The sequence below is a fragment of the Orcinus orca genome, chromosome 14, assembly GCF_937001465.1.
Source record: "Orcinus orca chromosome 14, mOrcOrc1.1, whole genome shotgun sequence".
NCBI lineage: Eukaryota > Metazoa > Chordata > Mammalia > Artiodactyla > Delphinidae > Orcinus > Orcinus orca.
Window position 1 is genome coordinate 43,835,491 of NC_064572.1, and position 15,199 is coordinate 43,850,689.

Consider the following 15,199-nt stretch of genomic DNA (forward strand, 5'->3'; position numbering starts at 1 on the left):
ACATTGCATTTGTCTCATTCTACAGATAAGAACCAGACTTAAAGATGTTAATTCCTTTTGGGCAGTAATGAGAATTGCAACCCAGATTTTCCACCCAGGAGTGCAGACTCCGCTAACCTATCATTTTAGTCAACAAATCAGGTACCTCCCTAGGACGAGTCTTGCACCATATGCTGAGAAAATTAACATATTTCTCCATAATGGTACACACTATAGTACAATGGTGCTGGAATATAGTATAACCAGGAGCTTAATTTGTTGCTGTAAAAAAATTGGAGCCCCTTCTGGCTTGACAAGGTGATACTTGCATACACCTCTTGCATGTCTCAAGGTGGTCTGTGTGCAGAACCCTTCCAGTTTCCATTCTAGCTTCTTTTCTACCCATGAACGGTCGAGTGAGAAAGGAGAATTTGATCAGGGATGTTGGTACCTCTGACTACTGTTGGGGAGTGGGTGTGGGGTCAACATGGGCACGTGACGAGGTCTTAAGCTGGACAGGTCTCCTAGGTTGACTGCTATCTACTGGCAAGTTTGCACTGGCAAGAGTTAAGATATTACTACGAATGTTTTCATCCTTTGAATCAGTCTCAGAGCCTTTTGCCTCCCATAAAAGATGATGTTGCTTCTCACTTATAGTTACTCATAAACAGTCAGTTGATTGCGTGCTAGAAACAGGTGCTGAGCTAGCTTTAAGGATCAGGCGTTTGTGCTAACCACTGCTCTTGCTCGTGTGGCACAGGGAGATACTGTGTTTGAATGGACACGCTGGCTGGTCCTACATGGATGATGCTGTGCAGAGATGATATGAAATGATTCAACCTAATAAGCCCAAAGGAGCAAGAATCTTGATGCTGAATTCCAGAGAACCTCATTCTATTACTTAAACTTTTCTTTCATCATCACTTTAATGTTACCCACTGATCTTAAGGGACTCCCTTCTCTTTTTTTTGTTGTTATTGCTTTTTTTTCCTTTTTTAAATTGAAGTATAGTTGATTTACAATATCGTGTTAGTTTCAGGTGTACAGCACAGCAATTCATTTATATATATACACATATATATAGATATATATCTTCTTTTTCAGATTCTTTTCCCTTATAGCTTATCACAAAGTATCGAGTATAGTTCCCTGTGCTTTACCAGAGGCTCAGAGAGGGGAGGTGAAGCCAAGGAAAGGAGGAAAGTCCAGCCAGATAGTCCAGGGCTGAGTGAACTCTGCGTCCACTCTTACTAGTTTTCCCTCTTTGCCCTTAGCCCCACCCAGCACTGCTTGACCATACTGCCCTAAGCGGCTTTTCTACAGGGCCCGGGTCACCCACCAGAACTCAGGCAGCTCTGCTGATGGCTGGGAAGTGGGCAGAATCAGGCATCTGTCGACTCTCCACTTCTGCTTTCTCCAGGAAATGAGCAGAAACCCAGCTCAAGTGATTCATAGTGAAACATTGTTAAAGACTGAAGATTCTGGGCTCAATCCTCTTCCCCTAAGCCTGAGGGGCTGTGGCTGGTTATGGGGGCGCCCACGCCATCTGACGTCTCTAGGCCCTGACGGACATACTCCAGGTAGGTCACCTTGCTCTTGGCCACGCTAGGTCAGCCCAGAGGTGGGCATGGGGGTCCTGTCTTCCAGGGCAGGCTGATTGGCCGCCTCCTGGAAAGCTGAGCATGGGAGCACATGTGACCACCAGTGCCTGATCTGGGTTTGTGCGTGTGGGAGAGGAGGTAAGCTGAGGAGCAGGAAGTATGTGCAGGGCAGGTGGCACATGTGCTCAGGGCCACTCCGATGTCTGGGTCTGCTGGGGTATCCCACTCTTGGGGTGTCTCAGGGTTGGGGTGTTTGTCACTGTTGGGCTTTGCTGAGCCAGGCCAGGCTCTGGCACTGTTCCTCATCCTCCTACTTCAGGTCAAGCCCTTTCTCATGGTTCTGTTAAGGAAGGTGACCTGCCACACCTAGGAGAGGCTGGACACGGGCCCGTGTCTGCCAACTGTCCAGGGGTGGAGAGAGGGGCTGGCCGTGAGACTCCCCTGCCCACCCCCCATGTGGGCCTCTGAAGGGTCCCAAACAGAAGGGAGCACTTCAGACTGGTCACCAAGAGATCTGGCTCCTTCCTGGCCCTGTGGTCACTGCTGGGCGTCTGGTAAGTAGGTACCCCTTGGGGCCATCCTTTCCTCGTCCGAGTTACCACATCAAACCTTAGCAACTTCAATATTTTTGAATTAGCAGGCCCACTGGTTTCAAGAATTAGCTCTTTTCTCCCCGCCTAATATTGCACCTTATGGAACACAGAACCAGTCCTTCGTCCCAACCTCTCTGAAGCATGAGGAGCTAATCTGGTAACTAAGGAGTTCGTGTGTTACCTTTTCCATGGAAAGTTTCAATTTTAATATGATTTTCTGCATAGTCATCCATTTAATTGTTCAACAAACATTTATTAAGAGCCACTTCCTGCCAGGCACTGCTAAAGACGGCCGGGTCAGTGGTCAGGGGAGGGTGGTGCCCAGTGCCACAGGCTCCAGTGGGCTGGAGAGCAGAGGGTAAGGAGTAGGGGTCAGGAAGCCCGGGAGAGCACATGTCTTCTGAGTGGAGGCCTGAAGGAAGGGAGGGCCTGAGCCATGTGCGTTTCTGAGAAGCTTTCTTGGCAGGGGGAACTGAGAGGGTCAAGGTGCAGAGGAGGAGGCCTGGTGGAGACCAGGGTGGCAGAGAAGGCTGAGGAGTGTGCCAGGCGACCTGGCCAGAGAGGGCTGGGGTTGAGTCAGGTCAGGGAGGGCCTTCCTGTCCAGTGTGAGGACCTGGGCTGTAGTCCCCCAGACTTGGGAAGTTTTGAAATATTGAGTAGATAGAGAAGAAAATTTAGAAAAAGCATATAGGGTATAAGGAATGAAAATTGCATAAGACCTGTGTGCTGTCACCTCAGTGTTGTTTTAAAGATTGTCAGCATCTTTGAAGTCATCTGTGTGCTCATCCTTCTCTGTCTCTTCAGAGTTGTTGATATGAATTTTGGGTTTACTGTTCTTTTGCCTTTCCTTATAGTTCAACCTTGTATATTTAAATTGCTAAATATGTTATTTGGTTTTGCATGGTTTTGACCTTTGTAAATAGCAATTAAATATTCTTTTAAGACTTGCTGAATGGCCTCAAAATTGTTTCTGATATTCCTTCATATTGTTGCATGTGCCTCTAATTCATTCATGTTTATTGCTGGATAGTATTCTGTTATCCATGAATATACCTCAGTATACTCTCCCAATATACTGCCAGTGGGCACTTGGGATATTTCTAGGTTTTGTTTTGTTTTGTTTTCCTATTATGAGCTGCTAGGTGCTGTTAGCACTTGTAAGTGCTAGTGGGGCTCTCCTTGCACATATATCCTGGGGCGTGTGTGCAAGAATTCCCTAGGGTGTATATATCCTCGAAGTAGAATTGGTAGGTAGTAGGGTATATAAATCTTCAGGCTTATTGGATGATATCAAAACTTTTTCCAAGCCAATCGTACCCCGTTACCCACTCATCAGCAATATGTAAAAGTTTCCGTTGCTCTACGTCTTCACCGACATTTGATCTTGTTACAGTTTTATACCAATTCAGTGCAAATGAAAAGCCATCTATGTTTTGAACTTGTAGTTTTTGAATTACTAAGGTTGGGCATCTGTTTATATGCTTATTGGTCACTCTAAATTCTTTTTCCTCTTCAAATCTTTTTCTCTATGGGGCATCTGTCTTTTATCCTATTGGTTTTCTGTAATTTGGTACATATTCAGATGTTAATTCTTTGTTTTTTATGTATGTTATAAATACTTTTCTCTTATTTGTGCCTTGTCTCCTTATGTTATTTGTGATTTCTATTAATGATTGAATTTCTCAGTTTCAAACAAGCTTAATTTACCCATATGTTCTCTTATGATATACACTTGTGTATTGTCTAAGAGATTCTCCTCCACTATAAAGTCATAAAATTATTCTCTTACATTATTAAATTTTAAAAAATAATTTTGCCCTTCATATTTAGTCTTTAATCCTACTTAGTGATGATTTTCCTATATGGTGTGAGGTAGCAGGTTATGTTTTATTTTATTTTGTTCTTTCCATATGGATAACCAAGAGTCTTAGCTCCACAAATCAAAAAGGCCATTCTTTAGCCACTAATCTACAACTCTGTTGTAAATCTGTTTAGTGGGTCTGTTCCTTGGCTCTCTTCTGTCAATGTGTTTCTCCCTTTCCCAACACTAAATAATATTATTAACTAGAGGCTTATAATAAATGTTGGTATCTGGAAAGAGTCTCCTCATTTTTTTCTTCTTCTTTCATTCTGGCTTGACATCCTTGGTTCCTTCTTACTTAATATGGATTTTAGAATCAGCTTATCGGGTTCAACAAAAAAGATATGTTCAGATTTTATTAGAAATATGATTTGAAGAGAAGTGATATCTTTATGAACATGACTCTGCCAATTCATGAACATTGTTTGTTTCCTTATTTATTTAGGTCTTCATTAAAATATCTAAATAAAATTTTATAATTTTCTTTATAAAATTAGTGTACACTTTGCCTAGATTTATTCTTAAACGGTTTATTTTTATATCATTGCCACTGTTTTTAAAAATATGTTTTTTTGACTCTTGCTGACATATGCTCCCATTTTAAAGAAAAATCACTTTCTATGGGTATCAAAGGGAGAAGAAAGACTAGCAGTTAAGAGGCTGTTGTAATAATCCAGGCTGGAGGTGATGGTGGCTGGCCCCAAATTGATAGTAACAGAAATAATGAGAGGTGGTCAGAGTGGTGAGATTCTAGATATTTTTGAGAGGGATTTGACAGTGTTGCAAGCGTTGGGTGTGGGAGAGAGAAATTTAAGATGATTCCAGAGCAACACAGAGACTGGAACTGTCATTTACTCAGCTGGGTCAAGGGTGGAAGGAACTTATTTGCAAGGTGGTGATTATTCCAGAATATCGATGTGGACATATGTAAAGGTGGAGATGCCTATTAGACATCAAGCGGAGGAATGAATTCTTGGCACGCCCCCCCCCCCCCCCCACCGTGGCCTTCATGGTAGAAAAGCAAGGCAGCGTGGCCACTTGGGGGAGGGGGTGTTGTTACACAAAACAAACTGAAACACCGGAGTTTGGCGCAGAGAAAGGTTTATCAATCGAGGAGGCGCCGACTCAGAAGATAGGAGGCCTAAGCTCGTCTCAAATCTATCTTGCTACTGGCTGGGGCACAAGGTTTTTAAAGGCAAAAGGGATAGGGTCGTAGCATATGTGATCAGTTCATGGACCTTCTTCTGATCAGTTGGTGGTACAGTAACGGTGATGTTTTGGGAATCTCAATCATCAACCTTCTGGTTCCAACCAGTCTGGGGTCTACGTGCTTGTGCTCAGCGTGTAGTCACCATCCTCTACCTGGGTGGGGGTCTTAGTTTCTACAGAACAACTCAAAGATAAGCATCAGATGGTTATCTATTTCCCTTCAGGAGGAACTAGGAGTCCTGTGACTCTCCTGTCCTAATCATTAACTGCTTGAGTCTGCTCTTTGGAACACGGACTAAAGCTTTTTTTTCCCCCTATAAGTAAGAAATGGGGGGCATGGAGGGTCTTTTTCACCCGGGAGGGCCCCATAGGGTCGTGCTCAGTTTCAATTTCCCCTTTCATTTGTTACTCTTCAATCCTGAGGGGAACAGGTGCTGGACAAGCTCTTTCTTATTCTCTTTCGAACGAAGTTTTGGATAGAGGGGTTAAAATTCAGCAGAGGAACTCGATTTTACTGGGACTTGGTTTCAGGAGTGGAGATATTTTGTGCAGAAGGGGAAGCAGGAAGATGAGCTCCTCAGAGGTCCTTGAACCACACTGTAGAGTTCACACCCATTTTATTTATAACTAGGGCCTTGCTTTGGTTGTCTCCCTCCAAGGGCTTCAAACCATCAAAATGCACCTGCATTTTACATGGGAAATGATGTCTCCAGGCAACATTTCTAAGCCCTCTGCACACCTGTTAAACACTTAAGTCTCAAAGTCCAGATCTGCATTATCCAATACAATAGCTTATAGCCATCCCTGAAAAGTGGCCAGTCTGAACTGAGATGTGCTGTAAGTTGTAAAATGCACCTCGGATTTCAAAGATATTACAAACAAACAACAAAAGAAATATAAACTATCTTATCTCATTAATACTTGAAAATATTGATTACATATTAAAATAATATTTTGATATATTGGCGTAAATAAAATATATTTTTAAATATATTTAAACAGATAGATTTACCTAATTTAACCTATTTATTCTTACTTTCTAAATGTGGCTGCCCCAAATTTAAAATTACACACGTGGCTTGAATTTGTGGCTAGTTTTATATTTCTGCTGGGAAGCACCCGTCAGAGAAATGATGCTTCTTGTTCCATGGCTAAGGCTTTTGTGAGGAACATGGTTCAAGAAGGATGGGAAGTTAGAGAAGTGAAAAGTCACTTGTCCTACATAATTCCAAGAAGAAAGAAAGGATGGAGGATAAGAAGAATGGATATAGTGCTTGCAACAAGCTGTACACTAGATAGGGCACTGGTATTTGCAATCTCATTTGATCCCCACGGTGAGATCAGTTTCATCACTCTCACTTTACAGATGAGAAAATGGAGGCTCAGAGAGGTAAGGTCCTTTGCCCTCAGACAGTAAGTGCTTTGTCTGGGATTCCACCTGATAAGTCTGCATGCTTTGCATTAGGAACACGACCACTGAAAAGCTGACGGAACACTTCTGGAGAGATGCAGTCAACATTTGGCAGGAGTGTGAAAACTGCTCTTCCCTTTTGGCCAATGGTTAATCCTTTTTTTGAGAATTCATCTTCATAGATAATTCACAGCAAACAAAAAGATTGCATGGGGATCCCTTCTCCCAGCATTGCCCATAACAGCAGTGGAGATGCCCAGAGCATCCCATTAATAGGGAGTAAGAGAGTCAATTATGGGGATTCGACCAAGAGGATGCTTCTTGGTCATTAAATCTGATAATTTAAGGAAAAGAGCAACATAGAATGCGTTTATGGTATGATGATGGATGATTAATGCATTAAAACTTTGTACATCAATTACAAGTAAAATATACTTGGATGTGAAAAGTAGTATGCAAAAAAAAAAGGGCAGGAAACACTTGTTGATTTTTGTATTTTCAATAATAAGAAAATTTCCAAGCAGCACTCCAATATCAGATTTTTAAAAGATATACACAAAATATAAAGAGTTATACAGTCAAAGATGAAAAAAGATATGCACACATGAAGAAATTGTGTTATAGAGTGGTCAGAGCATATCGGGAGTTAATGATGTTGAAACCTACAGTGAGCCCCCAGAGATTTCACTCCTCCCAGGAATTTGGAGGGTGAGGAATAGGATGGGGGAGTCTCAGCATCTGGAGACCTTCATACAGAGACATAGCCTCTGCCCACACTCTCCACCCTACTTCCACCCTGCATCCCTCACAGTGGCACAAAACCATCGGTGGTTCAGCCTCACCTCTCTGTCTCTTTGCATGCCCTTCCCCCTGGAGCAATTCTCTCTAGCCCATCCACAATCTTTCTTCACCTCCCCTCAGGCTCCCTCTCCAAAGTCCCTGCTTCTGTGAACCCTCTCTTACTATATCCCACCCTCACCCCACCCCACCTCATCCCCAATTACCAGCTCCTTCCTCCCTCTTCCCTCTGCTCCTTCCCCTTAGTGCTGGATTCCTGCCCCAAAGGTTGTATTTCAGGCATTGTATTACAGCATCCTTTTTCCTGCCTCCTGTCCCCTGCAGGCTGTGAGTGCCTGAGGGCAGGGCTGGGCCCTCTGGGCAGGCTCAGCATCTACCAGAGGGTCTCTGTCCGCCATCTGTGACACTCCCTGCTGAGAGCCCCACAGGGACTCCCAGGATACTGCATGGGATGAGGGCCATGTCCATTACTGGCGTTCATGGTCCTTTCCCAACACACATCCTCACCCATCCCTGCTCCCTGTGCTCCGGCCTTGAATCCCACCTTTGTCTCTGAACACACATGCTACCTGGACTCTTTGTCTGCTTTGCTTTGGGGACACCTCCTCCTCATCTCCCAGTGCCCATCCTGGGTGCAGTCTTTTCTGAGAAGCCCTTCCAGACCACCACTCCCCTTTCTGGGCTGGGCCATGAGCCTTCTCTGTGCCCCACAGCCAGGCACCTCCATGCCCAGCACCTACCCCACTGTGTCTGTTTCCTCAAGTCCAGGGTGTGGATCAGGGGCAATTCTGCTCCTTACATGTTTAATAATCAAATGGCCACAACACAGAGAAAGCTGAGTAAAGCCGCAGCTCTGGTGGCTAGCCTGGAGGGTGAGTGATTAACGCTGGGTGTGCTGCTGGTGTCAGCCCAGGAGTGACTGGCCAGCTACTGCCCACCTTGTGCCGGGGCTAATGAACGCTGGACCCCGTGGCTCCCAGAGAGCAGCTCTTTCCTGGGGGGATGGCGAAACCACAGGGTCCTGCTCTGGGCCTGCTTGCCTGCAATGTGAGGGGGCCATGGCAGGCCTTGTGCTAAACATCTCACAGCCAGGGGTCAGCAACAACTCTGCAAGGCCAGCCAGGGAACCCCTGTAGAGCTGCTGGCAGTAAGAGTTTCCAGCTAGTACCTGAGGTGCCCCTGAGGTCTGTTTTTACCACTGTTGACCACTGTGTCCAGCCAGCCTCGAGTGGTAAAAGGGGGTGGGGGGCTTTGGAGTCAGAAAAGTCTGCATCTGACCTTGATTCTGACACATCAGCAGTTTGATTTAAGTTACCTATTTTCTCTGAATCTCAATTTCTCTGAGTCTTGCTTTCCCCGTCTGTATAATGGGCATAATAATACCTACGTTACAAGTTTTCTAAGATTAGAGAACACCGATGGCCTGTTACTGATGCTCATTCCATTATGGCCATTCTTACTTAGGAATCATTTCTTTACGTTCCAGTGGAGGCCAAGCCACAGATTAACTCCCTCGCTGGGAGGCTCCTGGTTATGGGAGCTGCGCTGCATGTTACCTGTGCTGTCACCAGCCCATGTCTTTTGTGACAGTGGTAGTTCAGTTGCAGCTAAGCTTTGAGGGTCTGGCCAGGGGAACTGCTCCCTGGCCATTTTTGGCAATGTGGAAGTCGGTACACATACCGAGATATAAAACTGGGTCCCTTCCCCAGGACACCGTGAGTTCCTATATTTTGTTGCTGTTGCAAAAACCACAGAGGTGTGTGCCAGCCAGGAGTGCACGGACTGAAATCAGAAAAAGGAAGTGAGGAGGGCCGTGGGAGGTGTTGCCCCACCTGCCTGGTTCCCGCCAGTCAAGTCCCCATCTTAGTCTTCAGGGGAATTCCTGAACTTCTGGAAACAACCTGAGCTGCCTCCTTTTCCTCTTGGGTCATTTGAGGCAGGATGTAGGGCCCTGGCCTCTGCTGTTCTCTGCCTGCGGGCGCTCTGAGCCCTCGGCTGATGTAAGAGGTGGTGTCACTTGCTAACTGGAGGGGCTTGGGGCTGCACCAAGGTGATCGCTGGTCCTTGCCCTAGAGCTGGGTGTCAAGGCTCTCAGGGCACCTCTGGCTCTGCTCACCCCTCCACCCTCCCAGCCATTGTCTGCAGAGCTTCTATTTTCCCACCTGCCCCTCCTGCGGCAACCCGCTGCACAGGCTCTTGTTTTCGCCCTGGAGCCTCGCTCCTGGGGACAGCATTCCTGCTCCTGGTTTCTACTCTTTATATTTGAGATGACCAAATCCTCGCTTCCAGTCCTGTCTCCATGCACTCCTGGGCCCACACCTCTTAAGGCCTCAGTTTGGTCCACTCAGTGTGCTATTGTCCTTTCAAACCAGCTCCTTGCGAAAAAACCCGAGATTGGACAGACTCAGTGGACAGGCCAGCAGGGACGTGATGCAGAAGAGAAGCCAAGGACTCCAGAACACATCCACAGAGGGCCTTGCAGGCTGACATTCCCTCAGGAAGTGCAGGTAGATTTCAAGAGCCTCGAGGCAGCAACATGCACAATGGGGTAGGGTGGGGGGGGCAGGTAAGGTGGCTGAAGGTGCCACTGTGAGGCCCTGGACGTGGCCTCACATATATTCACATGCTTAATTCTTCCCACAACCTTGCGAGGAAGATTTTGTTCCCATTTTACAGCTGCAGACACTGAGGCTCTGAGAGCCTAAGTCAATAAGACTGCAGGTTAGAAAGAGAGCTAGGATTTGAAACAGATCTGTCTGATGCTGCTCTGGGTCAGCCTGCCCTGGGTGGGGAGGGGTTGAGACAGGTCTAGCCAAGTAGTCTAGGCTCAGGGTTGTGGTGTTATCTTACTATCAAGGCCAGAGGCTGCCACACTCATCCTAGACTCATAGGGCCCATTTCCAGATGCGCTGAGCTGGCCTGCTGGTGAGCTTGGCACTCTTGGGACCTGCCCAGCTCACAGTTTACCCAGGGCCTGCTGTCTGGCCTTCAGACAACAGGGTTTCCTGGGAAGCAGGAGAGACCTAAAGTTAGTCCCTCACTCTCTCCCTAACCAGGACTGTGACGCTGGATGAGCCACCCACCTCTCTGGGCCTCAGTTCTCTAGGCATCGCACACTCTGGGATTCTTCAGCAAGGCACCCTTCCGGGGACTTCCAACATCTTCCCAGGCCCCCACCTCTCCTGGGGACACACAGGCATCACCTGGGGCCTTGTAGAAAACACGCCTGCTTGGGGCCCACCCAGACCAATTAAGTGGTAATCTCTGGGGCCCAAGGTGCGCAGCCAGGGCTGGTGATGATGGCTCTATTTCTAAACTCAAGTGGATTCTTCATCTCTTTGGATTATCTCAGGGGTCCCTTTGCCTCCTTGTTTCCAAGGTGACCCTTCTAACTGGAGTGCTCGTCACCTACGTGTGGGGTGTGCGTCAGGCCCCCGGCTTGTCTTTCCCTGTTCTAGGCCTGTTATGCCAGCCAGGAATAACCTTTCTAGATCTGTGCTTATCACATTGTTCTCCTTTTCCAGACTTTCAAGATCTCGCCATTATCTAGAGCCCCACGTCTAGCTGTGTCGGCCTACGTGACTCGGCTATAGTGTGATTTCTCATCACGCCTGCGCTCAGCCCTCCCCTGTCTGGAGAGTCTGTCTGCTCTCACTGAGCCGGGTGCTGTTCAGGGTCCTCATCTAGCTCTTTAGTCTGGTTTGTGCAGATCAGGTTGGGATGTTAGTGAAACCCCCTTTGAGCAGAAGCCCCAGTAGAAGGAGCAGGGGAGGCAGGGGGACGCTTCACACCGGCATATTACTGACGACTTCTTTGTCTCGGGACCCATCGTCCACAGTTTCACGCCCACTTTTTCTTCAATGTGTTCTCAGATGCAGAGACAGATAGGAGGGTGCATCTTTTATCCACAACCCCAAGTACGGCTACTCCTGTGCCGTGTGCTCCTAAGAAGGTGCAGGCTAACGTGTGCCTGCTGCACGGAGCCACTCAAGCAATGAGGGTGGAATTCAAAGTACGTGGGAAAGGCTGGCTGGTGGAGGGCTCTGCCGGGCTTTTTCCAACATTGCCATGCTGCTAAGCTCAGAAGCGGGGCAGAGGTCTCTCCTGTGCCTCGGCTGTTCAGGAGCGAGATGCAGACGCAGTGGGCACGCCCAGGCTGCAGAGAGCTCCTCCTGCGGTCCTGACGCAAGCTCTGCTGTTTCTCCTCTTGCCCCTCCACAGACAGCAAGGGTCGTTTCCACCTTTTTGCTATTGTAAATAGTCATGCTCGTGGGTAGACAAGCATTTTTGGACTCTCTTGTGAGGGGTAGCCTTTTACTTTTTATAATTGAGCATCTTGTCTATTATTTCAGCCAATTTGACCAAATGATCATTTAATAAATACAGTCGATGCTTGAAAAACATGGGTTTGAACTGTGCGGGTCCACGTATATGTGGATTTTTTCAGTGTAAATACGACACCATCTACGGTTAGTTGGACCCACGATGCTGAACCGTGGATGTGGAGGGCCGAATATAAGTTACACGGGGATTTTCCCCACGTTATTCAAGGGTCAACCGTATAGTATTTTTAATTGGATGGAAAAGTGGATGGGAACTTGGGGTGCAGCCTCCACCCTTGATCAACATGGAGACTGAGGCCTGGGAGGGCCTCCAAGTGAGCCCCTATCTGAGTGTGGCTTCTGTTCACAGGAGATTTGATCCTGGCCCCAACCAGTGATCTTCCGAGGAAGGAGGGGCTGAGCTTAAGGAGGAGCACGTTGGCTTTGCAGTCAGACACACAACATGCATCGTGGCCATGTGCGGAAGTGACTGACCCTCTCTGAGCCTAGCTTTCAGCACCTGTAAGATACTGCCCCTGTTTGTTTGCGCCCTCACGGGGTGTTGTGTGAAGATAAGGTGAGATGATACAGAGATCAGGATGCAGAGCCATAGGAAAGTAAGCTTTCAGCAAGTGGAGTTATTATACAATTAAATACGTGGGTGTAACCCTTTTGTGCTGGATAGAAACTGGTGAAGGGACTAAACCCTTAGCCTCTAGCTTCTCTACTGGTGCTCTTTCCACCTCAGTATGTTTTTTATGTCATGTTGAATGACATGTGATTTACAGACAGAATATTTTACCCTTCTTAGTGTGCCCTTTGGACACACATACACAGTTGTGTGACCACCACCACGGTCAAGATATAGAACATTTCTACCACCCCTTTGCCCTTTGGAGCCACCCTCCTACCTGAAATCCCTGGCAACGACCAATCTATTTTCCGTCCCTATAATTTTGCCTTTTCCAGAATGTCATGTAAATGGGGTAAGGCAGTACGTAGCCTTTTGAGATTGGCTCCTGTCACTCGGCATAAGGGCTTCGAGACACATCCGGGTTGCCGTGGTCAGTAGTGTGCTCCTTTTTACTGCAGAGAAGCATCCCAGTGCATGGAGAAACCTGTTTGTTGTTTCATTCACGCCTTGACAAATATTTGGGTTGTTTCCAGGTTTGGGCAGCTATGAGTAGATCTACTATAAACATTCATGTATAGGTTTTTATATGAACATTAAGTTTTTACTTCTCTAGGGTAAATACCCAGGAAGGTAATGGTTGGGTATACGTTTCACTTCCTCAGAAGTTGCCAAACTGTCCTCCCAAGCGGCCGTACCGCTTGCATTCACAGCAGCGAGAGTGACAGTGTGGTTGCTATGCATCCTTGTTAGCACTTATGGATTTTGTTTGTTTTTAAAAGACACTCTGATAGGTGTGTCCTGGTATCTCAGTGTGGCTTTGATCTACATTTCTCTACTGCTAATGTTCTTGTCCCCTCCGTGCTTCTGATTAACTGCGGTAGGCTGTGGAGTGAACAGAGCATCCACATCATTGCAACTTCCGCCCACCCCTCCCCCTTTTCACTTGCTTTTTTTAAACTTTTAACTTGTAAGCTCTCTTGTTAGTGTGTAACGGTGGGGAAGAAGGAAGCAAGGCCGAGCCCCACCTTGCACAATGTTTTTGGAAGAAGATCGGTTTGTTATTTTTTTTCTGAGAGAACTGACACAGGAGAAGAGCATTGGATCTGCTGACATACAGCGAGGAACTGACTTTTGAATGGAAAGGAAAACAGGTCATTTACGGCCATACATGGGAAGTTGCTCTTCTGTTCTGTATCATCTGGTTTAGAGGCTCCCCCAGCTCCTGGGCCTGGGGACCATGCCTGTGATACAGATGGCAAATAGGTATGCCTCTGCGCTGGGCGTGTACAATCCAGAAAGGGTGACCGTCATATACGCAGACAAGAAAAGGGGGGGGCTTCAATCTTGAATTTTATCATAGCGACTCTTTGTCACTAGGTCTGAGCTTCCCCACAGAATGCACTGAGTCCCAGGTTTCCTCTGACCTGCCCCGTTGGAGGGTGGCTCCATACAACTTCTTGCTCCATTTCCTCCAGAATAGCTTCCTTGCATCTTAGCCCCAAGGGCTGCTAAATCACATCTCATATCCTGAGACTTTTACCCATTGGCAGATCACCCCACAGGAAGTCAGGGATGAGACGGTCAATCAAATGTGGGTTTAGCGCCCGAACATCAGTAACCCAGCTGATTCTTCAGGCTCCAGATGTCGCCCTCCAGGGCGCTGTGAGCGCGATGGCCTGGATGTTCTGCTTCTGAGATATTACAAAGCAGAGTCTGGACGACGCTATGGATCTGTGCAGGATAGGTGGGTTGGGAGAGAGGATGGGCAGTGATCCCCAACCCCGGGGGCCCGCATGGCCACTTCCAGCCCCAGTGTCCCAGAGGTCATAGGGAATCCCTCTTCTCAGGTCCCTGCAGACTTGTCACCTGGCACCCAGTGCACAGTGCACAGACAGGGGAGCACCTGGTCCGCACCCCTCACCACACACAACCCACAGGCTCTCAGTCCACTCAGGCACCTCTCCAGCCATTCTGCACTGACTCACTGGCCTGCATCTCTTCTGTGGTCAGTGTGTAAAGCCCAGAGGGTGGAACTGAGATCACCAGGGCCATTTCAATGAGAAGAAACTTAGACTCAGAGAGGGGAAGTAACTTGGTTAAGGCAGTACAGCAGCCAAGCTGGGACTGGACTCCAGTCCTGTGACTCCCATTCTGGCCTGCAGCTCCCCTCCGCCTGGGGGCTGAGTGAGTGGGCAGGTACCTGCACAGCTGCCAGTCTCTCGCTGCTGTGTCCAGGCTGCAGAAAGGCAGGGCCTCTAGTCGGCCTGGTTGGGCATGCGGAGGAGCCATGACTAAACTGGGCTACGTGCCACATGCCCTGAGCCTGACCCAAACTGGGAAACAGCTTGCAGGCACAGAGCAGGGCCTTGTCTTTCCCTGGAGACCCCTGGGACCCCTAGCAGCCTCCAGACCTCTCATCCTGCCAAGGCCATCTTTCCCTTCACCCCTCCCCAAACTTCTACTTATCCAAAACACTTTTAGTGTGGTACCTGGCTAAGCCCCTCCTTCTTCCCTGGGCACCAAGCAAGCCCTTTTTTGAGTTCAGCCTCCGGTGTGCAGTGCTGTCTACAGACCCAGGGTAGACTCTACTTTGGCTACCGACCCACAATGGTACCCTGGGCAGGTCACTTCTCTGCTTCGAGCCTTAGTACCATCTGCAGACAAAGGCTGATAGATTTGACATTGTTGGATGGAAGGAAGATTAAGTGAAGGGATGCAGGTAAGTGCCCGTACAAAGGAGGCTCCAATAAATGCCGTCCCAGAGCACTGACTTTATTCCCTGAGGGGTCCC

The 15,199-nt window shown here is 47.6% G+C and overlaps 1 protein-coding gene across 5 annotated transcripts in view; it reads left to right on the forward strand.

Annotated features, from left to right (window-relative positions):
• Nucleotides 1-1,429: 1,429 nt before the first annotated feature.
• The window catches only part of WDFY4 (WDFY family member 4), a 281,181-nt gene continuing 267,411 nt past the window's right edge, over nt 1,430-15,199 (forward strand). The window contains exons 1-2 of one of the 5 annotated variants that reach the window (XM_049697128.1): nt 1,437-1,559; nt 1,900-2,134. The gene's annotated coding sequence lies outside the window, so the exon portion shown is untranslated. Of the gene's footprint in view, nt 1,560-1,626; nt 2,135-9,934; nt 9,960-15,199 lie in introns of those variants that run through there. The other 4 variants (XM_049697129.1, XM_049697131.1, XM_049697132.1 and 1 more) reach the window with 4 other exon arrangements.